The sequence below is a fragment of the Ciconia boyciana genome, chromosome 1 (assembly GCF_034638445.1).
Source record: "Ciconia boyciana chromosome 1, ASM3463844v1, whole genome shotgun sequence".
Taxonomy (NCBI): Eukaryota; Metazoa; Chordata; class Aves; order Ciconiiformes; family Ciconiidae; genus Ciconia; species Ciconia boyciana.
The window spans coordinates 150,764,487-150,790,657 of NC_132934.1; the positions used below are offsets into that span (position 1 = coordinate 150,764,487).

General features: G+C 43.3%; 1 protein-coding gene and 1 long non-coding RNA gene across 3 annotated transcripts in view; one reads left to right on the top strand and one right to left on the bottom strand.

Moving 5' to 3' along the window:
- Positions 1–428: 428 nt before the first annotated feature.
- LOC140646204 (uncharacterized) lies at positions 429–11,849 on the bottom strand. 2 transcript variants are annotated; one of them, XR_012040363.1, is made up of 2 exons: positions 11,595–11,849; positions 429–689 (listed from the first exon to the last, which is right to left on the bottom strand). It is a non-coding gene; the product is annotated as an uncharacterized lncRNA (long non-coding RNA). The 2 variants fall into 2 exon arrangements; XR_012040362.1 differs by lacking the exon at positions 11,595–11,849 and adding an exon at positions 9,749–11,453.
- A 78-nt stretch (positions 11,850–11,927) lies between these two features.
- Positions 11,928–26,171, top strand: part of NCK2 (NCK adaptor protein 2) — an 87,882-nt gene continuing 73,638 nt past the window's right edge. Inside the window, exon 1 of the mRNA XM_072849774.1 lies at positions 11,928–12,240. The gene's annotated coding sequence lies outside the window, so the exon portion shown is untranslated. The remainder of the gene's footprint in view (positions 12,241–26,171) is intronic.

Below are 26,171 nucleotides of genomic sequence, written 5' to 3' on the forward strand. Positions count from 1 at the left end.
GTCACTGCTTAATATGTCAGGCACTCACATGGAAAGGAAGGAGTCAGTAAAATCCAGAGATCTCCATCTCCTAATCATCAAAGCAAGTTCAGGACCCCTTCACCCTGGCCAGAGGAGCAGGGGTGGGATCTCTAAGAGATCCTCATGCACCATGTCTCTTGGTGCCGGGCTGCAGGCGCTCCCTGCAGAAGGTGCTGGCTGAAGGTGGTGTTATTCTGACCCCTTTGTCCCAACAGTTTGGTTTCACAAGTCCTAGGGAGTCAAATAACTGCTTCATGACCCCAAATTGGAGGTCCTACCTCTCTCACGCCCTTGCCACCGCACAGTCCCACTCTGTATCTCACGGTGACGCTGGCACTCATGTGTTGGCTTTGTACTTGAACCACCTCAGTTCAACAAGCCGGAAGAAAACAAACAAACAACCAACAGAAAACCTACATAGCTTTATGCCACACTAGTGAGTCAAAGGGGAGGGTCCAGTCAGGGCCAGAGCTGGTGTAAGCAGGACGCAGGATTGGGAAACGAGGAAAGAGACGTGCAGCCTCGCCTCTTCGTCCTGAGCTGAGCGTTTCGGTGGCTGCATCCACAGGCTCCGCGTGTGCTCTCCAGGGAGCACCATGCCTGGCTCCGGGCTTGGGTCCTGCTTGCACGTAATGTACACCTCTGCTGGTGAAAATATTAGCAAAGACCTGAGGAATGAAGAAGATTGGTATAACTTCATCAGAAAAAGATTAATCACTATGAACATAAGCGGCTGTCCAAATAGTCACATACAGCCTAAATGCTGGCTGCTGGGGTTATGTTCGTACTAGATACATGCTGAATAAACGTTTTCTCCCAGAGTATAAACATTTATGATTTAATCTAGGAATTAGCCTTAGGGAAACCACAAATGTCTAGAGTATTTACATTTGTTTCAGATAATCAATTGTTGTTGGTCAGCAAATAATTAATCTGAATTAAAGAGGACTTGGGCAACACAGGTCAAACACACACACTTCTGCACTGCTGCAGGAAAAGAACTGAGACCAAAATATAGCTCTGAACGGGACAGGTTGCTTCCTTCTTGACATTAGCTCAGCTGATGTATGTAGGCAGCAGAGACCAAGCAGATTTATAGCTTACCAAGACCTTTCTGCCCATCCTGCCCTTCAGAAGGCAAGGAACTGCCAGGTGAGGGCACAGAAGCAGATCAGAATCTGACCCAGAGATACATAAAAACAGTACAGCATTCATCTAACTGAGAGAAATTAATTGGCAGATATATTCCCCAAACTGCTTTATTCTGCTTATGCAGAATGTTACCTTTAATTCCATGATATCTGCATGCCCACAAGTCTATTTTTCCAATATTTAACCAGCACTGATAAAAGACATAAGCAGGAAGCACCTGGGAAATTACAACTGAAAAGTCAAGTGGATTTGCTATAGGTCCAACTCTTAAATTATAGCAAAAAAAGACATACAGGTCTATTTGAGATAGAAATCCTTTTCTCTATATGTTCCTATATTAAAGAGAAAGAGAAAAAAAGAAAGAGAAAGGAGAAGAGAAAGAGAATGAAAAAGAGAAAGAAAGAGAGAGAGAAAGAGAGAAGGAAATGAAAATGAAAATGAAAAGGAAAAAGAGAAAGAAAGAGAGAGAGAAAGAGAGAAGGAAATGAAAATGAAAAGGAAAAGGAAAAGGAGAAAAAGAAGAAGAAAAAAGAAACAAAAAAGAAAAAAGTAAAAGTAAAAGTAAAAGGAAAAGAAAAAGGAAAAGAAAAAATAAAAATAAAAAAATAAAAATAAAAAGAAAAAATAAAAAGAAAAAGAAAAAAGAAAAATAAAAAATAAAAATAAAAATAAAAATAAAAATAAAAAGAAAAAGAAAAAGAAAAAGAAAAAGAAAAAGAAAAAGAAAAAGAAAAAGAAAAAGAAAAAGAAAAAGAAAAAGAAAAAGAAAAAGAAAAGAGAAAAAGAGAAAAAGAAAAAGAAAAAGAAAAAGAAAAAGAAAAAGAAAAAGAAAAAGAAAAAGAAAAAGAAAAAGAAAAAGAAAAAATAAAAATAAGAAGGAAAAGGAAAAGGAAAAGGAAATAAAAAAGTCTTTTGAGAGTTAATTCTTCAGCCATTTTCCTCTCTGTTTGAACTGGCACTCCATGACAACATTTCCATTATGTGCCATCTCTGGTGTATTGCTATCAAAGCATACAGAATTTTTCCATTGAGTGGAAAATTGGCGAGGCTTTCTTGTTTACAACTGCAAAGGTAACAACTCTGATAAAGTAATGGACATAATTATGCCACTTTTAGCCAAACTGTGGGAAAAATAACTTTCCGTTCCGTTAGCCTGGCCAGTGCACCTGAATGTGTTATTCTTAAAACCAATGCTGATGTTGCTTGTTAGCAGCATCCCTGCTCAGAGAGGGCTGTGCTCACTTCGTGACTTCCTGGCTTCAGCAAATCATAGAAGTAAAAGGCTTCTCCCTGCAAGTGTAGTTTAAGGTTTTGCATTATAATCGGTGCTCTCAATAGGCTCAGCTTTGGCAGAAGAGTGTGAGATTGACTTTTATTTCTACCCCACAGGTTAGAGGCAGCAAGCAAAGCTCTGGGCTAGAAGTGGACCAGGCAGTTGTACCCATCTCAGTAGATTCCCGCTGCAGTCCTTTTGGGCTCCGCTGTGTGCTGCTGCTTCTCACCAACCGCCCTTGAAAGACCAAGTCAGGTCTAAGACTGAAATATAAATGGGTAGATGCTGCACTGCTGTAGCGATCATGCCATCCCCATTATAAAGATTCACAGGCAACGCCGCGTAGTGCAAGCCCAGATAAGAAAAAAACTCTGAATGCAGTTGAAAGTAGACCTAGGCTATTCAGAAGCACTTAAAAACCACAGGACTACTATTCTTCCCAGGCTTGCCCTTTGTGGATCTCAAAGCACTTCACAGACATTCACCGAGTCTCACCACCGCCATGCGAGGTGTTAGAACATCGCTACTTTCCCAAGGGTGGGTAATGCAATTTCTGGGCACCCACATGGAGACACATGGAAGTTTCAGAGACACCAAACACCCAGAACTGCCAGCCACTGGTATGCATACCTCGTGCCCCAAATAAGCACTATTAAAAGTGCAATGGCAGGCTTATTTTTATTTACCTCCGAGTAAAAAAGAACTTAGGAGTACACATTTTCAAGTGTGTCTCCGCAGCTTTGAGAGCAAGAAACTTTTTATTTGCTTGCTTTTTTTTGCCTAAAGAAAGCTGAGAGTAGACTATCTAAGTAAAGATGTGATTTGGGCAGTTTGGCCTGTGAGCAAAACAGACCATATTGGATGACTCACAGTGAAATTGCAAGAGCAGATGAAATCAGCGAGAGCCATGAGCTTTTCCGTAAACAATTTCAAAGTTACAGACACCAAAGCACAAGGCAGCCCAGTATTAGGCACCCGTTAGGGGAGGATACCATTAAAACACACTGCACCAGGCAAAGAACAGCATGGGGAGTCCAGCACAAAGCCTGGTTCATGACTTTAGACCTACTTGAACAATAACATCTCGACCTAAGGGCACAATTCGTTCCCTCTAGCTTGGATACTTCCCAGGAATTCCCCTCCCGGTGGTATTTCGGTGGAGAGGGTCCTGTGACTAGGAGGTTTGGGACAGGAATGGGGAGAATGCAACCACTCCCCGTTATCGCTTTTCCCACCCACCCTCCCATGGTGCAGAGGTTTTCTCCTGCCCTGACGCTTTTGTAGGAGCTCCAAAGCCAGCAACTGGCAAGGGGAGGCAAGCCAGCTACAGCCGTGCTGGTGGGGGCTTTGAGGGGGGCTGCAGAGGCAAAGGACCTTGAGCTTTGACTCTCTGCAGGGTTCCCTGTGGTCTGCTGGGAAACTCCTATGGTAAATGAACCTGTTTTGTGGGTTGCAGGCAGAGGAAACGGTTGTTATCCTGATTGATCTGTGAAAGGACCATCAGGACCTACCAGTATCAACACAAAGTAAATGAGCTGCAATTAAGGTTGCTTACACAATTTGCTCTGTCAGCTAGGGACTTCACCAACCAAACTTAAAATCCCTGGAGAGCAGCAGGATACTGCGGTGGTGAGCTCTGCAGAAAGCCCTCCAGGAGACAAGGAGGAAAACAGCCCGGAAAAGTTTGTAAGAATTAACTCATTTCACATAAATTTAAACATCAATGTGTAGGTAGTTTAAAACCTAGAATAGAACTGGTTATTAGGTCAAATAGCTCCTTAATGCATTGGACCACTGCATTTTTGTACGGCAGCTGAGCAGCGTGTGGCCACCCGCTCCCAATGCCTCGTGCCTCAGGGCAGAGCACGTGTTCGTCGCTACGGCGGACACTCTCTACTCAAGGGAGGTTTGGTATTGAAAGAGCTGCGATATTTCAAATCAGGAATTTGGGAAACCATGCGGACCCTTTGTCAGGAATAGCCTATTTCTTGCCAGGAGTAGGAATTGCTCCTACTTTTGGCAGATGGCACCGGCTCAGACACCCATCCAGACTCCTCTGCTTCATATGCCCACGTATGTTCACAGACTACAGATAAATGTGTTTTGACTTACGTTAGTATGACAAAGGTATTTGGCTAACAAGTGTCAACACTATAAATACAACAGATCCACCTAAAATTTGTTGAAGAAAAAATAGCACCCGGTATGTTTCAGATGAGTGCTGGATTTTTCAGCTAAATCAGAACTGACTTCGCTGCTACAAGTCACAACACTAAAATATACTACCTGTATATGATGCCCTCCATGCTTTACATCTACAAATTAGCCCTCCATCATCCCAGTGAACTATTACTATAATCGTATAAAAGATAGGAATGCTAAACTGCCAAAGCTTTACTGACTAAGCTAAAGCTATATAGCACTTGGGTGACAGTGACAGATAGAAAACAAAGGCTGGGAACACTGATTTCTGAATTATTTCTCTTGTCTCTAGACAATACCTGTATGTAATAGAGATCAGCTAAAAAAGAATGGTAGTGGAGCAGATCTGAGGTTAGATATGCTCAGCCATTTGCTATTGCCAGGTTGCTGTCTTTGCAATAGCTGATTAAAAAAGGATTGCCTTAAAGCTGAAAAAACCCACCCACACCCAAGAAACCTGTAACTGTATTTTGCAACCTGAATATTTTTTTTCCAGCTCTTTTGTCACAACTAAAAAGTAAGTTTGTTCCTTAAAATAATTAATTGTACAGAACATTTCTGTTTAAAATACAATCAATATTTAAAATAAATCTTACTTTATCTTGATTCCAGTTAACAACCCATATTTATAATTTTGTATAGTTAAAATTTTCTCCATCTGATTTAATAATTCAGCATTTCCAGATTATTTTATGTAATATTTGTATTTGACCAGTGATTTTTACATTGCTGTCTTGTATTCAGTTTTTCTATTATGTATAATCGTTCAGCAATTTCAATTATAACTGACAGAGTCACACAACAATTTCTCTTTCAATCATGTTAGTTCTTCATACTATTTTTCTTTCAGCTAATTCTAATTTTAATTAGTTAGAGCAGCAATTGATTGTACTGATGTACTATTCAATTAATTCCACAGTGGTGACTGAGGTTATTTGCTGAGTGACAGCAAAATACCAGAGTACACCATATTTTATAATAATTATGTACCAGTTCTACTGGAAACAGTAGTCCATCATCTTGTACATCCAAATGCTGATTTTAGTGTCACACCTAGTTGGATTTTTTAAACATATTTCTCATTACAGAACAAAGATGACTTCATTTGTTAAGCGTAGAGATCACAAGCTCTGTAACATTAAGAACAAATTTTAAAAACTGACCATACAAAACATCTTGAAGTTAAGTTTTTCATCAGGAGCAGGTGCAGTCTTGGTTTGTTATTGTACGTCCATTGTGTTTTACCCTCTGTTATAGTAGATCATGTAGATGCAGGGAAAATCATCTAGTGATCACTCTACTGTTATGGTCTTTTTTCCCTTTCAATTCCAGATTGAAAGGTAAAATACAGACTACACTTTTGTATTTTCTGCACCAGACAAAGCAGATTTGGCTATGACCCATGCAGATTGTAGACAATGTTTGATCTGTGTGGACTGTACATCTGTGCAGACTGTAGACTAAAACCTTGTGTACTGATCGGTAACAGTCTGCATTACCTATTCAAATAGGAAATGTTGCATGAAAGTAAACTTCATGCCAGCATATAATAGCGGAAAACTACTTACGGTATCTGACCTAATTCAGAATTGCCAACCTCAAACATTCAAAAATTCAGTCACGACACCAATCACGAAACTAATGTAAAATCCTGATTTAAAAGCACATTGATTTTTCTTTTATCTACAGGTTTCTAAGTTCACAGGGATCAGGCTTCCAGACTTCCCCTGGGAGTCATGAAGGATGAAAACATTGTTTGAAGGTTGAGCTTCTTGTGTAGCCTTCTGCTTCTTGGAATCAGTGCTCTGAGAGATACCAAATATTTTGTATAACAATGACAATACTATAATAATTGGCAGTACAGTTTACAAAGGCAGGGCCTATGATTAGTCATTAGTTATTATAAAAGAAATGGGAAGGCTAATAAGGAGCATTTGTTTCCTTCTCTGCAGTCAACTACAGTATTGTTAGTTTGTGAAACTCTGACACCAGCTAGAGCTCTTAAGGGTGAAGTCACCTCTTGAGTATGATGTTGGTAATTAAGGCTGTAGACACAGTACAGAGCTGAGAAGGAACTTAAACCCAAGTCAGTGTCACATTACAGGATTGTTGCATTGCCTTCACTCACAACCTGCAGCTGCTTTTCCAACCTCTTGCCCCAGATTACCACCACCGTCCCTCCGCTCTGTTTGCCCAAGGACTTAGGTTGACAGGATCCATCAACGTAACTGTCGATCTGAAGCAAGCGTCTTTGCCCACCTCCTCAGATCGTGGCTGCCAGCCCAAGCTGGGATGGGCCAAAGAAGAAGTCCTGCCCATGCACACAGTTGTTGCAAGGTTGCAGCTGGTGGGTCCCCAAGGAAGCTGCCATGGAGCTTGACCAGGTTGAGGACCCACCGGGTTGAGCTTTCCTCCATCAGCAGAGATAAACAACTACATACACTTGAAAAATGCTCCTTCCAAGCAAAGAAAGCACTGGTCCCTGGGCTTATGCAATCCATAAATTGGTCACGCAGCCTACTGCATCTCCAAGTAAGAGAGAAACTGCATGTTTTTCCCCATGAGAGGGGAGTATCAGCTTGAAGTCCTGAGCAAAGTCTAGTGTGGATAATTACATTTTGTTGACATACCCCACCTTGGCAGTGGGACCCTATAGCCTGCGGCGCTCGCTCTGAACTCTTGCACGGCCCTGCCATGTGTCAGAGGGTTGTGCTCCTCCCTTGAGACGGCTGCACCTCATGGCTGGAAGATACAACGCCTGGGTCTCTGCGGTGTGCAGAACAGCCAGCTCTGGACAGAAGTTGGTATTTAAATGCAAAATGGAGATTACGTTGCAGAGTCAAGCCATTTAGAAGCAATATTTTGAATTTCAAAACTCTTTGAAAGATCAGTTTTAACCTTTGAATAGAGTTCAAAAGATGTCCCTCAGCACACTTTCACTTTTAAATAAACAGGAGAATCAAGGGCCCTGACATTTCCAAAGCCCAAAACACCGGTTTGTTTTCCTTACATAAATACTTTGAACCTTAGCAACTGTCTACAAAAGATAACGATAGAATTTGTCACAATAAAATGTGATCTGCTGATAGATTTAGCTTGCAGTTTTACAGCACCTCTGGGTAGCTTTGGTCCATTGAAGAGAAGAATTTGGATGTATTTTGAGCTCTGAGGACACGTTCTCCCCCCTCAACGTTTTTCATAAATGTCATTGAAGATGCAGTAGCCATGTAGCAAGTGAGAAAAGCAGCTGCGTTACTGTCAGGCTGAATTAGAATCATTGTGCAAATATACTTAAGTGACTCAGCAGTAACTAATTGAGTATTTGGGATCTATTCTCCCCTGGTAGCGGTCATGTAATTCCCCTTCTTCTACATGGGAACGGAGCATATGCATTAAGCAGAAACTAGATGATGTGTAGTGATGTAAACCCTTTAAGGAGATTTTTGTTTAGAGAAAAGACACTGACAATGCTTTCACATTTTTAAATTAACTGAATCATAAGCTGGGAAGTTTTCTGAAAGGTGTTATTAAAACGAACATTTTTTTCAGATTAGAGAGAATTAAAAACCATCTTGTTTCTTCCAGAATACCCAGTGTTTCTTTACCTCTCCATCTGTTAGTGACACAATGTTACAACCCCACGTGTAAATGAATTTTATTACATTATCAATGCCTTTAAAAGACAGTTTTAAAAAGCAAGAGTAGCAAATTTTAAAACAGGTTAATTTAGATTTATTTTCTCTTCAATGAACTAATACAGAGAAACCAAATGCCTTTGCTGTCCACTTCTGAACCGGACACACTGTTTTCCAGATTTGCAAACAACTTTCCAGTTCCTCCTTCTCATGTCCCTGCTAAAATGTCTCCCACTGGCCTATGCAAGCAGGTATTAGCTCATACTCTAGACAGAGCAGCTGGTGAGAAAACTTGATACACCTGGAAAAAGATAAAAGTATTTGCACAGAAGGTGGAAGGAGCCTGTCTGGGAGGTGGCAGTTGTGTCCTTGCTACAGTGGAGTGTAAATCCATTAGCGTGGTTTGGACCTGTACGGCTGGGATGTGTGGCAGAGATGATGGCCACGTGCCCATCCTGAGGAAGCCACTGCTCAGCCAGGCAGGTGGTAAAGCACAAGCAGCATTGCATAGGGAACAGAAAATGTGTAGTCATAAGAAAAGAAAGGTGAAGAAAAATAAAGAAATACAAGCCAAAAGACACAACGTGATTTTTTAGCCTCTTGTGCAAGATACGAATTTCAAGACAAATTGGCTGCCATTATGTAATTGCGAAATAAGTCCGTCACACAGCCTCTGGGTTTGTTGTTTGCATGTAACCCTCTTCGAAGCAGCAGCATGAGGCAGGCTGTTTCTTTACCAAAGACGAAGAGGCATCTTTCTATTGCTTAACCATTTTTTCTTTTATTTTTACTATACAGTTACAGCCTTAAGCTGGGAGAAATATTCATGCTCTTCTCTCCTGTGTATATATTTTCTAAGGGCTCCACCGCTCTTATGCATATGCAAAAGTGCATGCTTTGCATATTTACTTTCTTTATACAAAATGTTGTGCCCGCCACATCATGTACTCCTTTCACTTCTGTGCAGACTCCCCCAAATTTATCATCTTCTCATATTTAGAATGTAATTCTCACTCAAATCACAAGCAGCCAGCTCTTCTTAATAACAGTTATTCCAGAGATAACAGCTAATTATGACATTTCAAAAAGCATACATTAATATTTCAGTAGGCTCAACATTTTGAAATACTACTCAGAGCAACATCTTGGTCTTTTTTGCTGGTGAAACATAAGGATACGTTCAGCAGACAGACAGTTAAAATATCCTTCAACGTACCCTTGCAAACCCTTTCTACAGTGTCTTATGTTCATCATAAGCCACAGTATGGAAAAACCAGCTTTAATGGATCGTTTCTTCGTGTAATTAAATATATTTAACAACAGCGTGCTTCAGAGTCCTTAAATTAGTCCTTTGCCTGAAGACAATGTATTAATCCAAATCCCTCCTTAAAACATTCTTCTTCTGTAAATCCTATTAGCATTAATCTGCTAAGGCTAGGTGCGCTTTATAATTTTTCTCAGATACCTGGAAAGCTTTGAGATCTATTGCCCACTCGGCGTCTTACGGTGCCGAACATTTTTGGAGATCTCATTTAGCCTGGAAGCCCTGCGGGGTCGTGTCACCTTCCCCTGGGCATCCTCAACTCAACAGCGCTGTAGGGAAAACAACAAAGTAGAAGGTTTCTGTAGGCATTAGCAAGGGTGTGGTAAGAAGGGACAAAACTGAGACTGAAACCTAACTGTCTATTAGAAATGCAACGAAGAGGAGGGATAATTCACCTCTCCTTTATCGCTCCCATGGTGCATGTTGTTCCAGGAACAACAGAGAATTATATCTGAGAGTCCTTGGACGACCGATACCATTTAAATTCAGCCTAAGCCTCTGCGGGCTGGAGTGAGGCCTGACTGCGCGGCGAGGTGGAGGCAGCAGGGACCCCACATATTTTCCAGCTCTAAAAAATCACGGTCAGATTATTGTTTCAAAAGGAAGATTAACACCTCTCTGAATCGAAGTCAAATGTGTGCACGAAAAGCCTGGAAAGGAAAGGGGCTTTCTGTTCCTCCCCAAGGTGCATGCAAAGTCTTTCTTGGAAGAAGGAAGAGGCCACGTTTTCCTTTCAGGTTTATCTCACAGGCACATGAAAAGCGCTTGGGGCTTCCCAAACCATCAATTAAATGGTGTGAGAATTAGTAAAAGTTAACAAGGGGAAAAGGGAGTTATTCGAGGATTTCTGAACTATTTTAGGTAGGAGCATGGAAAGATCTCCGAGTACACATTTTTTAATCATTATATTTAAAGAGCTGAAAATCTTTGTCCGAGGTTCTCCCTGCTACTTTTAGCTTGGTCAGGGAAAACAAGACAGCAGGGCTGCTGACTTTATTTCAGATTTGGAAAAGGTGGCGTGGCCTCCCAAGCCAGGAAACGTGCCCTGAGGAGAGACTGAGGCAGTACGGGTAACGCACGATCCTCCTCTCTTTGGAGGCCGCCATGTTGGAAAGGGTTAATGGATTTATAAGGTCTCAGAGCGGCTTCGCCCCGCAGCACTGGTTTTTACTCTGAAGTCTCCGGGTCACTCCGGAGGGCCGACCTTTCCGCTTCCCCGCAGCCCAGGGACACACGCCCGCCGAGGGACTGCGTCCCCGGCAAGGCACTGGGGCCGGTGGGGACCGTGACTGGCCGAGGCCGGTGGCCAGCCCGGCACGTTGGCCCTTCCCACGAGAGACCCCGGCCTCTTTAACCACTCGTGGGGAAGCCCACCTTTCCCCACGAGTGGCGGGGCGCAGGGGGCGGCCCGGACCAGCCACGCACCCGGGGACGGGGCTCCGTTTTGTAAGAAAAGGGCGGCTTGGGGTGGTTTCCGTGCCCGGCGCCGTCTCCTGAGGGAACACCACCTGGGCAGGTACATACCGAGCCCCGGTAATTAAAATTACCGCCCAACCCACTTAATGTGCGGGGCGCTGGGGCTGAAACTTTGCCCCGGGGCGGAACGGGAGAGGAGAGACGGGAAGAGACGGGAAGAGACGGGGAGAGACGGAGAGACACGGACAGGGGCCGGGGCCGGGAACAGCCCGGCCCAACCGCCGCTGCGGGGCTGGGGCCTCGGCCGCCCCGCGCGCCCCGGCGTGACGTCACGGCCCGCGGCCAATGGGCAGCGGAGGCGCCCTGATGCCATGGCTGGAAGTTCCCGGCGGCGGCGGCTCAGTGCCCCCCGCCCGGCCCGGCCCGGCCCGGCCCGGCCCGGCCCGTCGCACCGCCGGGGCGAACCGCGGCGCGCCCGCTCCCCGCCTCTTCCCCCGGCCCGGCCCGACCCGGCCGCGAAGTGCGCGCCCCCCGCCCCCCCATCCCGGTGTCTTTAAGCGCTCGCCAGTACTTTCCCCAGGCGCTTCCGCTGCCAGCGGGGGAGCTTCACCGGGAGTGCCGGGTCTCCCGGGGCTTGACGGGGACGCGTGTGGGGGGTGTCAGGGCGCTCCCGCCGGGCAGGGCCCCCCTTGCCCCGCCCCGCAGCCCCGGCGGCGCAGAGGGGAGGGAGCCGCCCGGCCCGGCCTCCCTGTGCTGGAGCGGGGGGAGCGGCGGCCCTCCCGGCGGGCGAGGGGGAGTCCGGGGAGCTCCTCCCGCGCGATCCCGGCAGCGGCAGCGGCAGGAAGGGCAGGGCGGGGGCGGGGGCTGTGCCTGTGCCGGGGGGGGCGGGCGGTTGGCGGGGGAGGGGCCGCCGCCGCCGCCGCCGCCGGGCGCAGCAGGCTGAGGGGAAGGCAGGGAGCGGAGCCGCCGCCGCCGCCGAGGGTCGGGGCCTCGGACGCGTCCGGCGCGGAGCGGAGGAGGAGGAGGAAGGGGAAGGGGGGGAGCCAGCCGGCCCCTCTCGGAGGACGCGGCCCGCATCCGCCCGGGGAAGGGCAGAGGGAAGCGGAGGGGGGAGCGAGCGGGCGCCGCCGCCGAGGAGACAAAGAAGCGGAGCCCGCCTGGGCTGGGAGCCTCCCCGCTGCCGCCCGCCCCGCTCCCCGCCGGCCGGCCGGCCGGAGGTAAGCGCGGCCGCGGGCGGGCCGGGGATGGGGCCGGGGCGGGGGCCGGGGCCCGCCGTAAACTTGTGGCGGCCGCGGGGGCGGCGGGGGAAGGGCCGCCGGGAGCGGGGGAGGGGCAGGGGTCACCTGGGCGGGGGAGGCCCCGTCGCCGCCCCGGCGGGGGCCGGTACCTGCCGGGGGCGGCACGGGGGGCCGGAGGGGGGGGTGGGCGGGGAGGTGTTTGTGTGCCACGTCCAGCTGCGGGGGGGTCGGGGGCGGCTCCTCCTCATCCTCCCGAGTTGCCGCTCGCGAGTGTGCGTGTATGTGCGTGACAGCCGCTGCCTTGTGCCACCCGCCGTCCTGCCGGGGGGCAGCGGCGGGCCGGGACATCCCCCCCACCGCCCCGCGGGGCTCCGCGCCCGGCCCGGCGGGCGAATGGAGGCGGCGTATCCGGCGGGCGCGGGGGCAGCCGGCGGGCCCGGCGGCGGGGGAAGGCGGGCAGCGCCTCCCGGCCGGAGCGCGGCGCAACCGGAAAGTTTCCTGGGCGGGAGCGCCCCCGGTGCGGAGCGCTGGGGACCACGGGCGGTCACAGCGGGCTGCGGCCGGGGGTACGGCCCCCTGAGCCCCCTTCCCTTTCTTCTTCTTTCTTTCCATTCCCGGCGTCCGACTTACTAGAGCTGGAGCCGGGGGTTTTCTTGAGGAGCGCGGTGCAGTGTGCCCTCGCTCGATGCCAATGTAGGTAAAGGACATAAAGCTAAAAAAAAAAAAAAGCTAAAATTACACCTCCTGTACTGACTACTCGATGCAGCGCATCCCTGGGTGTTCTGGGAGGAAAATTACTTAAGTTTATAAGTCTTTTCATCCTGTTTTTAATTAAAAATGTGCCCGTGCTAACAGATACCCCTTGCTGGCAGGCTGGGCACCGTGGCCCACCTCAGGTGAAGTTGTCAGATTGGGATTCAGGTTTGTAATTCAGGTCTGAGCTGCGACTGGCTAATCGTGAGTGCGTCTGACTCTAGTTCCTACATTAATATCTCCCACTGTTGCTTTTTTTACAGTGCATGTGGCCGGCTGCATGTATTGGGGTTGTTCCGTGATTCCACGTAGCATTTAACTTGGAACTGTCTTGTTCTTTTGTTACTTTAAAACTTGAATGCTGACTGAACCTCGGCAAGAATTTAAAGCGTTCTTTAGCTGAACCGCGTTTCTTCTGATTGCTGTGAAGCAACATTTGTTTCTGAGGAACATACTGCTACTGTTGTAGCAGCTCAACGTAGAAGAATTAGACTTCTCTTTCATGAAACGTGGTAGTGCCCTTTGTAAAAACAAATTTTCATGGCCTAACCATGCGTGGTTTGTATCATCGAGAGTTCGGACTGGTAACTTAATATGGAGGAATTTGAAAGGGCTCACTGGGTAGGAGCTTATGAAGAATTTCTGTTTGAACGTACTTGTTTTGCCACTGCTTTTTGGGAATCTGAAGCAGTCAGCACCACGTAGATTATGTTAATGGTACTGTGTTTTCATTTTTAGGATTATAACTTCAGAAGTAAAATAATGTTGTTGCTTCTTAGAAATACTGATTTCACAACTCTGGAAATTGAAATCCTCTGTCTGACCCAAGTCACTTTAACCAGTTAAGCAGATCACTTTGTCTTCATAATTGATTTGCTTCTTGAGGCTTTGACAGAAGATGTCACTTTCAGGAACAGTGAATAAATGTAGAGATATAAGGCACCTGTAGAAGTACCTGATAGAAGACAGGAAGATCGAGACTGTAATTAGCAAATAATTTTATATAGGCCATGAAACAGATACAGACTCGTTAAGATGTTAGCTCTCATTGCCGTCGCTCTTGTCATTGCAACGTTAGCTGTTGTATTGGCCTTTTACTTCTACCAGATGACGCTTCCGATTGCTGTTGTGATATAATGATACACAATATCTCTTTTGCTATATTTTTCCAAAACCAACAGCAGAGTTAGTCCTTGATTGTCCGGATGGTCCTTTTTATTACATCCTTGCTGCTGAATATACGATAAATTAAAAACTTCAGCCTTTGCCTTGTTACTGCAGTGGAAAGGGTACTTATTATCTCCCCTTCCTCTCTTTTCTTCTATAGTTTCCTGGCTAGCTGTGTGGGAGCGTAAGGAAAGGTATTTGCTATCTTATGTGTCACCTTGCATCTTCTGTCTGCTAAAGAAGAGGGACAAGGTCAGCGGCATCTGCTTCTTTTCCAGCCTTTGTTTTTTGTACCTTGTGTCGCTGTTGGTACGTTACTCCTCTGTGATGCTTATGGCTTTCCTCGGTAGAAACTATAATGGTAGCAACTCAAAAAGTGATGCCCAGATAGCTTTGTTTGCTGGTCATGGTCTTGAGCAGCAGCAAAACTATCCAGAGTATCTGTGTTTTTCATGCTCCTTGAGCATAAAAGCTGCTTCCAGACTCATGGAGACAGGTGCTGTATCAATTTACTTGCCGCAGGTTTGAAATCAAAACCAAGGCACCTTTGAGTCCGAAGCGTATGTTCTAGAAGATATTTCCTGTTTGCATCGAGGGACTGATGGTGTCTAAGCCGTGGGTATTCCCCCCCACTCCTCCGCTCTGTGTTTTGAGGAAGGGGAATTGCTGGTGAGGAATTATTACAGATTTTTGAAGGAGTTTTTAGATAGCTGAAAACTGTCTGTGAAACCAGATGCTACCGTGTTTCGGTTAGCTTAGACCCAGAGTAAGGTGCTGGGTGCTCGTCGCTGGACACTCTGCTCCCCTGAAGTAGGTCATCTGGCGTGTTGAAGAGGCAGAGAGTTGAGGCGCTCTGCAGGAAAGCTGCTTTCTACTTCTACTGAAATAATGAACTTAAAGGCAATACACTTTATCCTTGTATTTACTAGGTATACAGAAATGTTGCAGAATGATAGTTTCCACAGTGAAAGTCAAGAATCCTTATTAGTTCCTGGAGTGGAAGACCTTCAGAGAGAACTGGGATGGTGTTTGTAATGTGGGAAATAGCATTGTTTCTTCCTCCTAAAGCGTGTAAGTGAGGCCTGCAGTACTCATTTAACCAGTGCACCGTTGTCCAGTCTTCTGAAGAATGTGCTACATGAGATCCTGGTGACTTACACCTTTTGACAAATGACTTTCCTGTTTGTTTTGCTTTGCAAATTCATGAATTTCAGCCCAGGTATCCTAAGCTCATTTCTGTTTTGGGTAGTTCCATTTATATTTTTCTTGCAGATTCAATTAGGCCCATTAGTTTCCTCACAATAACATAGTCGTCGGTGTTCTGCCCAATTAAACCATTGCTCTGTTCAGTGGGGGGTAAAGTAATTCTTTCAAGTGTTAAGTTGTTTTTTCTTGGAGTAATCTTTTTCCCCCTCATAAGGATTCTTAATTGTTTCATAAATGCTAATGAAATGAGTAGATTGGAAGTGCATTGAAATATGAAATACATATTTTTATATTCCATTAAATATATGTGACACAACAAATGAATTTGTTTCTCACCATTAATGAAGTGAGTTCATATTTCAAAACCAGCATAAATAACTTTGTGTGCAGCGAGGTGGCCTGGCAGTGTATGTTTTTAAGCTTTAATAGAGTATTGTAAATTTTAAGAATTCAGGTGCAGAGGAATAAATCTTGATTAGAGAGTAGCAACCCATTGCATTTTAAATTACTGTAGCTATGAACAATAACCTGATGTCAGTAAAGTTTTAGAAATACTTGTGCTGAGAAAAACATCTGTTAGAGTGGAAGCTCAGACGTGCTGGTATAGCCAGTATTTGTTCAAAGTCGTAGAATCAAACTTTGTGGCTTAGAGGCTTTTTTCCTCTGTAGGTTTGTTGTGCTGGTTTTGGTCCTGATCTCATTAACAAGTATTAATATGGTGACATGTAACTAAGATTGATTATTCTGTGAAGCAGACAGTGGCGTGAACAGGCTGGGACTCTTGGTAGGTACCTGAATTCTCAAAAATGTTGCTTCTTACAAACACGACAAAATACAGATGCAAAATAAAATGAAGTACAGGTGTGTTTTTAATCTAGGCCTGAAGAAACCTGATCCAATTTTCCTCAACTCGTCTAAGTTACTGTCTGCAGAGTACACACAACCCTAGAAATAGATGTGAAAACAGGTAGTGAGATATACCACAGACGGAGTATAGCTGAAACTTTATTAGACAAAACCTGGCATATTTAGTGTGGAAGTGGTGTGGATAGTGTTCGCTCTGCCAGGGCTGGACTGTTTAGCTGAAATGGGTCAATAACCAAAAATAAATGAGCAGGCCTTCAGATTATTACTTCTTTGGTAGAAAGGCAGATTTTAGCCTTCTGAACCATTTAAAGTTTCTGAGTTCTAGAAATGATCAGAGTATTTGTGAGGGCCTTAATAAGGAGAAGTGACAGGGGCATGAAAGAGGATACCGAAGTTTAGCGAGAGGCTAGAGGCTGCGGACGCTCTTCCTGACGCAGGTGAACTGGGTCACATCCTCTTACGATGTGAGAAACTGCTTTTAGCTGAGTACCATCTCTCGGCTGTCTTTCCCTACAGGTTACACTGGATCCAGCTCCGTGCAAATACGGAGGAGCCGTCAGACCCTGCAGGAGAATGGGAGGAGGGTGGTTAGCAAAAGCAGGTGCTTGCTGCTCATGCTGGGGTGAGATTCTGAGTTCTGCTAGCGGTGCAGCATTTTAAAAAAATTATGCTTTTTATTTTTAAGAAAATAAAGGAAGCTGTTTAAAATTTCTCTTCTGATTTAACTATGCCGTCCTTATTTATATTACTTTTTAAAAGTAATTAAACACTGTTTTAGAACCTTTCCTTCAAAATGACAATAGATCCTTGCAGGGTGGGAAGGTTTAGAAAGGAATGGTGGTGTTCATTAAGCATACAAACTATAAATTAAATATATTGGGGATTTTCTAACTCATCCTTCTTGTCAAATTTAAGTTGGCTGAAACAATCCTTTTTGTATACCAATTAAGTTTTTAGTTAACTGTATAGTAAAATAAAGCAGTTCATGACTAGTCCCCTCACAGGTTTAAAAGAAAGGAGGAACACTGAATCCTGTTAAAACTTACTCTACGTATGGAGAGTTAAATTGGTGTATTACTCTGAAATGTTTTATTAGTCCAGAATGCCCTAAAGAAATTCAAGGAACAGCAATAAATTAAGCCTTCTGTTTAGCAAGACCTGGCACTGATACCAGAGGAGAGGAGTCCCAAGCATCGATCGGACTGACCTCTTGGTTTTAATGCAATAGGAACACCCTCAGCATAGCATGGCTGCAAGGTTTTTCCTTCCTGTTCTTACAATAGCAGTGTATTCATCACACTTGTTTTCTCCCACATCCGTTGTGTGTCGGACTTGGCTCCCAGTGGCGTCCTGGGCTACCGCTGTTCCAAGGGAGTTGACTTCTTAGTTGACATCCTAATGATGTTTTGGATGACGACAAGGAAAGTATTTTTCAACTCTTTAATGCAGAAGGAGAGATAGGTGACTGTATGATGTGTGTTTGGGCTGAATTTTGATAGCTGTCATGACAACAAATCACGCGTTCATTTCCCTGAATGGATGGTGTCCCTCCAGACGCACACAGAGTGTTATCAAATTTGACAGATCTTGAATGATGACATGTCAAGGATTCTGGATTCCACCACAGGAGACTTGGGCTGCTGCAAATGCACGCAGCCACCTGGCTTAGCAAAACTCACTGTAGGCTTTTTCTTGGTTTTGAGTTCAGGTGGAAAAACAAGTGCCCTTTGGGTTTCTGTTTTGTTTTAAATAGATTTAGTGTTTGTTGAAAAATTAATTGGTAATTTTACATTGAAAGTTTGTTTGCTAGATTAACAGCAGGAAAAAAAAAGGTAGTTGGACTTCATCCAGTCACTTTAAACATGTTTGTTTCAAATGCTTTCAGTGTTTTTAGTAAGAACTTCAACAAAACCAGAAGGACAGGTTTTGAGTATTTTTTAGGTCAGAAATGGGCACTTAATTCACTGATTTTTCATTTTGGGTTAGTGCTATCAGTCAGTGATGATACAAACACCCCATGTTAGTTCTGCTGTGGAGAGGAGGGACGGGAGCTGACACCTGTATAGATGGGCTGCAAACAGGGGCAGTGGCACAGATGGTTTGTTTGGCTTATTTTTAGCCTTGGCTGTTGTTTATTTGTAAAGTTGCAGTGTCAGTTGGACAGCTGTTTCTGGTTTAACCAGACTGCAGAAGTCTTGTAAAGTTGAATAAAAACCTGTGAATACTGATTTTTTGCATGTTTTGTATGGGAATGTTATGCTGGGTTACAGTCCTTCAGTATCTAGCACTCTGGTAACTCTGACTCAGATGATCTGCAAACAGCAGTTTTAAGTGAGTGGCGCTGTATTTATTTATTTTTGAGATGTGAATTATTTTTGTTAGCAATACTGTCTGGTTATACCTGTAACATAAGTGAATTAAAAATTGGTACCATTTAGCTGCTGGAGAAAAGGTACCATGTTTGTACCTTTAATTAGTTCGTCCTACCAGAGCTCCTTGAAATCCTATGGATGTAGCAACTTTGGAAATGTGAGTTAAGACATAGCGTTTTTCCCAGCGAGTATTGAAATTTTGTAAAAGTCCCTGCTATTTTGGCAGCTTTGTGGTTTTAATTAAGAATGTTTTTGTTCCAGTTGTAAAAGAAATTGGCTATGGTGTATCTTGCTTAAATGTGTTTTCCTTTAATCATTGCATGTTGAATACAAAAATATATAGGTGGCATTTATAGGTATAAAGATGTATATTTATGTGTATTTTTACATCAAAAAAGAGTCTAAGCCATTTAGAGTATAAACATAGAGCTTCACCTTTCCTGTCTTTCAGAAAAAAGATTAAAAGAAAAATTGATGATCATTCTCCTTCCTTTACATTTTCAGGTCTGTAGGCAGTCTTTCTGCTAGTGCTGCAGGGGTAATATAGAAATAATTATATTGTGGACTATTCATAAATGGCATTCAAAACAGTGTGAATTTAATTCAAATAGGGAAAGAAATTAATGCCAATATCCCAAATAATTAATGCTATAATAAAGGATCTGCCTTCCACTTGACACTGAATGACTTACGTTCCATTACATCAATAGACTTAAATCATTTTGAGCATTCAATATTAAAATTCTAGTTCATGAATATTAGAAATTTAATCAGATACCTCGGTAAGGACTGTGTGGATTGTATTGGGTTTAAACACGGGTAATAATAAAGCTTGTGTTTAGCACAAGTATCAAAATATGACACATCATTTTTATGAGCTCTGAGGCTCTTAAGGGATGCATGGGGAATCGTAATGAACTGAAATGTTATAGACCTCCTATGACAGAAAACTATTAAAGTCTGTGTAATGTTATTGCGGCAATGTGTGTCTTCTGCTGTTAGTCCTGTCTTGTACTACTGATGGTTGTGTTCCTTTAGGATCTTTTCTGGTTTTGCTGATGGGAGAGCCTGGATGTTTGTTTTCAGATATTCCTTTCACCTTTCTGGAACATCGGGAAGATGTAACATCTTGGCTTTGCCAAAATGTTTGTTCTTTCTTTTATTTCCTAACTTTTCCCGCTGTGGCCCTGTGAAAATGCAAGCATGTCCTTAATACCTCTAGTCATCCTATTGGAATGAATGTCTCTTATTTACAAAACATGAAGCTGAGCCATAAGTATGTCTTCTTCAAGACAAGAACCACAGTTACGTTGCAGGTCAACTCTTTTTTAGTTATACATTCTTTAACTTGTCATGACATGTATGTTAAATTACATGTTGAACTTCTGCCTGCAGTGTCACATAGCCAGCTTATTTTTACAGACAGACTTTACACCTATGCATTGTGTGTTATGTTGCTCTATCAGCAGTCCCATAAAGTCAGTGGGACTGCTAGTAGTTTAGTGTTATTTAATGAATGATAATACTGAGGTGTTAAAGAACAGGAGTGGATCAGGCAGTGCTTGATATAATGCCTGCTTAAGTTGATGGGAAAAGGAAGCTAGTTCCTCATGGGGAAAACAAGGAATGATTTGGTTTGGTGTTTAATTTTAAAATATGGAAACCTAGAATTTAAAACAGAAAAACAGACTGTATGGAAGCAGAAAAAAGGAAAAACTAAAATGCGATGCAAGAAAAGCCCTGAAATGTGTTGAGGGTTATAATGTCTGTTTTGGAGGAATCGAGGTTTGAAGATAAGTATATTAATTCAGATCATTGAAATAAACAATTTTAAAACTTTCTCCCCCATGTTTTAACTATAATACAGTGTTTGATGGTGCAGCTAGACTTAGTTTCAGTCTTCTATGATAAAAGTCTTTTCAGTTTGTCCTTGTGATTTATCTGTTCTGTTCTTTGATTATTATTTTTTTCTTCTTTCTGGATGCATAATTTTAGTGGTTAAGTAGTTGGTCATTTGGATTCCTTTGAGATAATATAAGTGACATACTTGTGGTTAAAAGAAGATACCATACATAACTGCAATCTGAATTAATGGACATTGCCTTACTCTTCTGCAGCAATGGCATACATACCATTACTAAGTGTACACAGCATTAGAAGCAGCCTGGTATTCAGTAGATTATACTGTGCTTGCCAAGCAGATAGTAAAATTTTAAATGTTTTATTCTTCAAAGATAGCAATCCTGAATCTGATGTCAGCAAATCATGATTGCAGGTGAGTCAAGGTGGGGTTACACTAGAGAGAAGATAATTTTTCTGATGGTTGAGGTAGAGCACCTGTTGTTGTATTATCAAGTCACTTTAGTTACAGAAAAACCTAGGAGGAGTCTATATATACATATCGATCAGCAAGATAATCATCAACTAACCTATGATCGTAAAGCCTTTTTCTTGGTGATTGTGTAGAGAACAGCTTGGCATTGCTAATTTCAGGTGCATTTGGCAGTTTAGAAGTCGTTTGTCAATGCGTGAACCGAATGTATTTGGCAAAGGAGCTGGTAAGGACGAGCAGTGAGGGAAGGGCTGCATGTCCCCCAGGTCTCCTGTGTTCCGCGGCCGCGTGGGGAGGTGTTGGTAAAAGTGCAGGGCAGGGCTCATAAAGTGCGAGCAGCTCAAATCCCAAGAAAACGAAATGCGGTATCAAACAGCTTCAATCATATCCACCCCTTGGCTCTCATCCCAGCCAGGTGGGGGGAAAAAAACCCCAGGTGTTGCCTTTCAAGCCGCAACCCTCGAGCAGCCCGTGCTGCGTCTGCCCGGGCAGTGATGGCAGCCGAGAGCTGTGACCTCCCTCTGCCACCCCGCGGGTCGCTCTGCCTGCTGCCGGCCTGCTGCCTCCCACCTGGCTGGCACCAGCCCTTGGCTCTCGCTTCTGCCCCCTTTTCCTGAGACCAGCTTTTAGAGTGTAAGAGATGTGCCCAGCTTGGGAGACGCCACGCCTGGTGTTAAGCAGCCGCATTTCCATGGGTTGTTTAAATTGCCGACACTGTCCTTCTAAAATTGTGGAGCCTAATAGGTGTAAGAAAACCCCAACAAGCCTAACCCCCAAAAAACCCAGCAACAATCAAACCCCCAAACCCAACAAGAATACTTGCACCTGGTGTCAATATAATTCATAGTTTCAGTGGTTATGTAGATGCACCTTTAGATTTTCTTAGGGAGATACCATTTTATTTTACGAAGTTTGTAAAGATTTGGTCTTCATTTTAGAAAAACTTTTAGTTGGTGCATGCCTTGATTGTTGTGTTATCTAAACAGATGGTGATCGCTTCTGCTTTGTGGCTTTGTTAGTCTTTTCCCTCCTCCTTTTCCATTTTGTAGTGTTTTGTACATAGTTAGGATTGGGAATAGCCTTGATTGTGAGTGGATATGTTTTTGGGTTGTCTGTAATCCATTCATATGGCAGAAATATTTCAGCAATTAAAAAAAATAATTAGATAAAACTAAAAATAAAAAAAACCCCTGTATCCTGTCTAGCATGATTACACTTATTTGGGAATAAAATGAGCAAGATTTGACTGAAACATTGCAGTTAAGTGATGTTCAAAAATACAGTTGATGAGGTTTCTGAAATGAGGACAGATTATCCACACTTTTGAACGCTCGCATACAACATTTCTGTATAATTGTTTTAAAGTTTCTTCTTCCATGAATATGTTCTGGCATTGCATTAGGGTATTGGGGTGGGCTCCCACATGTTTCAGTCAATAAATATCTTTCACTAAATAAAAATAAGCATTTTCCCGTTGAGAAAAGTCGTGAATGTTTAATGTTGTTTTTGTATTGTTTCCAGTGCAATTGTCTTGAAATATTGTAAATTTAAGGAAGGCTAAAATTAATGCCGTGGTGTGTAACCATCCTGTGGAGAAGTCTGTATGTTCCTGTAGCTGCTGTGTGAGAGTGATCATCATACGTTGTCTTGAATCACACAGCCCCTTGCTCTAATCCCTCTTTCAAAGCATCCGAATCTGCCTTCTTCACCCCATCTCCCTTCTGCTCCCTTTGCAGTACTGGGGAGCACTGGTCATTGCCTTAGAAATATACCTCTTCTGATTAATTCACTTTTTCCCAGCGACTTAGAGGCTGTCAGGTAGCTGAATGGCATCCAGCTGCTGTGTTATGAAGCCCCTTGTCTAACGGTCTGCTGTTAAAAAAGTTGCTGTGGAGGTTATTACTCCTGTATTCTTCATACCAAAAGAGTCTTTCCGTTAAATTAACAGCTGTGAATAGGATTTGGATGAAGATATTTTTCTTCTTGTTTTGTTGGCTCACTATTCTAAGCATGTAGTTGCACACCAGTCACAGAAATGAGGTTGTCTGCTTGCTTTATCTGCTCAAGCTGGGAGTAAGTATGAGGTGCCTTATGGGTTATTCTGTTGAATATTGTGTTTTGTTTTCCTACCTACATATGTATATGCCTGCAACCTGGTATTTAGGAATGATTTGTTAAATCTGAACTGAATTTATGAATATCACTGTGGTCCAAATTGAGGCAGGATTTACCAGTGTGTACTGGCTTTGGACTAAAACGAATTGTATAAAAAATAACACCGTACTTTCCTTCCCTATGTGGCATCCTCCTCCTGCTTGTCCACTCTTTATCATGGCAGAGGGAGAGCTGCTGTAGTGAGAAATGTGAAATGAGGTCCAGCACTGGATCTCGGTGCGACAGGGAGTTGGGGGAACAGCAGAAGCAATCTTACGTAGGTTTTTCTGTTTTCCAGTAGCTGGATAGTCTCTTTGTAGTAATATTTCTCCAGAATGTTGCTGTTATGAAAAAAATCTCTGTCCTTTATGGAAATGTAGCCCGGGGTTTTCGGCTTGTAGATGTGCTGTAATATACTTTGTGAGAGTTGCTGATTCTGAGGCTTTTATATGCAGCACCAATCTGAAACTTGATATTTCTAAGGGTAGGTAAAGGAAAGTGAGTTGGAGAATAGAAATCCTGAGTTAAGGGAGAGTTAGACAAGGGATGCATGATTTACAGTTAGTAGCATTAAATGTGTATATAGCTTTTTTTTAAAAAAAATTCATTTGGGCATACTTCTAAGATTGTTTTTTAAAGTTGATTTTTTGTGCCTACCAGCTTTCGCTGTAAAGTGGACATAATGCAGGTTGCTGAGTCATTGACCCTTGTAATCAACAATTTATATATCTTCAGCTTGTTTAGCTTCATACCAAGAAGCAGTAGGAAAGTGATTTTTATATAAAAATCACGGGGTGAATAAACTTGTTCACGAAGGAAGGGCTTTAATTTTTCTCTGCTATGTCTAATTTTTTATCATTATGTGTGGACTTACAGAATGTGCTCAGCTGAGATTGATCACTGGTGTGTGAAATGACCAAATTATAACAATGGAGAGTTTTCTGAGGTGGGTAATATATTTTCATATGTAGCTTCCAGCAATGAGTTTAATACACTGAAGGCCACATTTTCAGTGCTTCTGTTACTGAAATGTAGTGCTCTGATCATTTTTCTGCTGAACTTCAATTTAGAGATTCATCTGGAAAACATCCAAGGAAAAAAGCATCAAAGCAAAATAATAAGAATTGTCTCGGAATGCAGGAAGATCTTTTAAGTATAAAATTAAAATATACATCGAGAGCTTGAAAAAGTGCATAGAACACCTTAAAGGCTAAATCTGTAAGTAAGAAAGGAAAATAGCTTTACAGGCACGTACCTTGATGTTGTAATAGTTTGCTAACCTTGGGTGCAGGAAGTAAACTTTTACGTTCTTGCCGTTTATAGCTTCATTTCCCATCTCGAATCTTTTGGCTTTGCTTCAGCTAAAGGATTGTTACCATTTTAATGATAGATCCCCAAGGAGTATATTACTACCTGCAGAGCTCTGCTTTGGTCCTGTGCTCCAGTTCAAAGCCACCAAGTGAACTCTTCCAAATATTTAATCAACTGAGTTATGATACTCGAGCCACTTATGAATATGTTTAGTTAACTTTTCCGAGGCTTAGATTTGTGACTTTGGCAAGAAAAGCCGAAGTGAAGAAGCCAAATGTGAAGAAGAAAACTGTGATTAAAAGAAGTGTATGCATAGTTGAGAATCATTCTGTCTCTTTAGCATTTTAGTTGTGACGTGAGAACTGCTATTGTAGATACTTTTGTCTGTCTAGGATGGTTTGTGGCCAGTGTAGTAATAGCTGTGGGAGGATGGTAGAGTGGGTGCAGCTTCAATAGCTGACGACTTTTCTGTTTTGTAGACATACAATTAAGAATATGGTAAAAGTTGAATTTCAAGCTGATGGCCAATATATTTTATTGTAAGAATAATTAAAGAAGAAATTTCTTCTGTATTATGCAGGAACACCTCCACATATCACGCTGAAGTCATTCTCTTGTTTAGGCTTCCCATGTGGGATTTTCCTTTCTTTGCAGCAGGTCCAGACCTGTCAAACACAGACTTGGGTTCTTCTTGAATTGTCCTGGCACCATCATCAGGTGGTTTCCATGCAACCTGCAAAACATATAGAAAGTTCTGTAAAGCGCAGATTTTTTAGGGGTTGTGTTTGTTTTTATTGTTCTTTGCAATGAATTTTAAAATGTTCAGGAAATTTAGCATATTTTATTTGTCTGCCAGGCACAATAAAATTTTGCTGTAGCATATGAAAGCAGCTTTTCATCCCACCCACAAGCTCGGTATACCTAAAAGGCCCAGGTATTGGCTGGGGCAGGGAGAGATCTGCTCATTAATCTAAATCTTAGCAGGCATGGGGATTTTCTTCACCTCTTTTATTAGAGGACTCTTCTGCTTGCCTTAGTTTCTACATTGTCTTTCCAGCTCAGCCCACACGTTTTTCTTGCTTTTCTAGGAATAGCTTCCTTAGATGGCAACACCAGTGGCTGGCAGCTCTGTGCTTGTTACGCCTGGGGAAAAAGCCCTGGCTTTCTCAAAGCCCACTGCCTCTAGCAGCAGCGAGCAGATATGCTGTCATCTTTAGCAGATGTGAGTGGCAGATACGTGGTAGTCTTGTCTCTGGATGGCTGAAACATTCTTCAGCTGGAGCAGCTGAATGGATCCTGGTCTTGGATGAACATGACTGATTAGTATAGTGGAGCAATGTCTGTGCTGTGTTAAATATACCAGTTGATGCTGCCATAAATTGTTTTAGGTGCTTGCAAGTATTCTCTCCAAGTTAGGGTGGAAATGCTCTTGATTTTCTTCCTTATACACAGAAACCTTGCAGTAGGTCTGGATTAGACTCTAATTACAGAATCACCTGTACTTCCTTGCTGTCTTTCCAGTCATCTCCCCATTCTGGATAAATAGTATACATACACTGTCTCCAAAACAAATTTTGCTATGGAATATGCACACAGGAAGGTCTTCAGAGACTCTAGGATCCACCCCTCTGGAGTAAGATTCTTTTCTTGATTTCTGTGTGTGTTTCAAAACAAAGTACCACCCTCAAAGCAGTTCTTGTCAACAGAGTTATTACTTGCTGTTAATTTTCATCCTTGGGGTAAAAAGA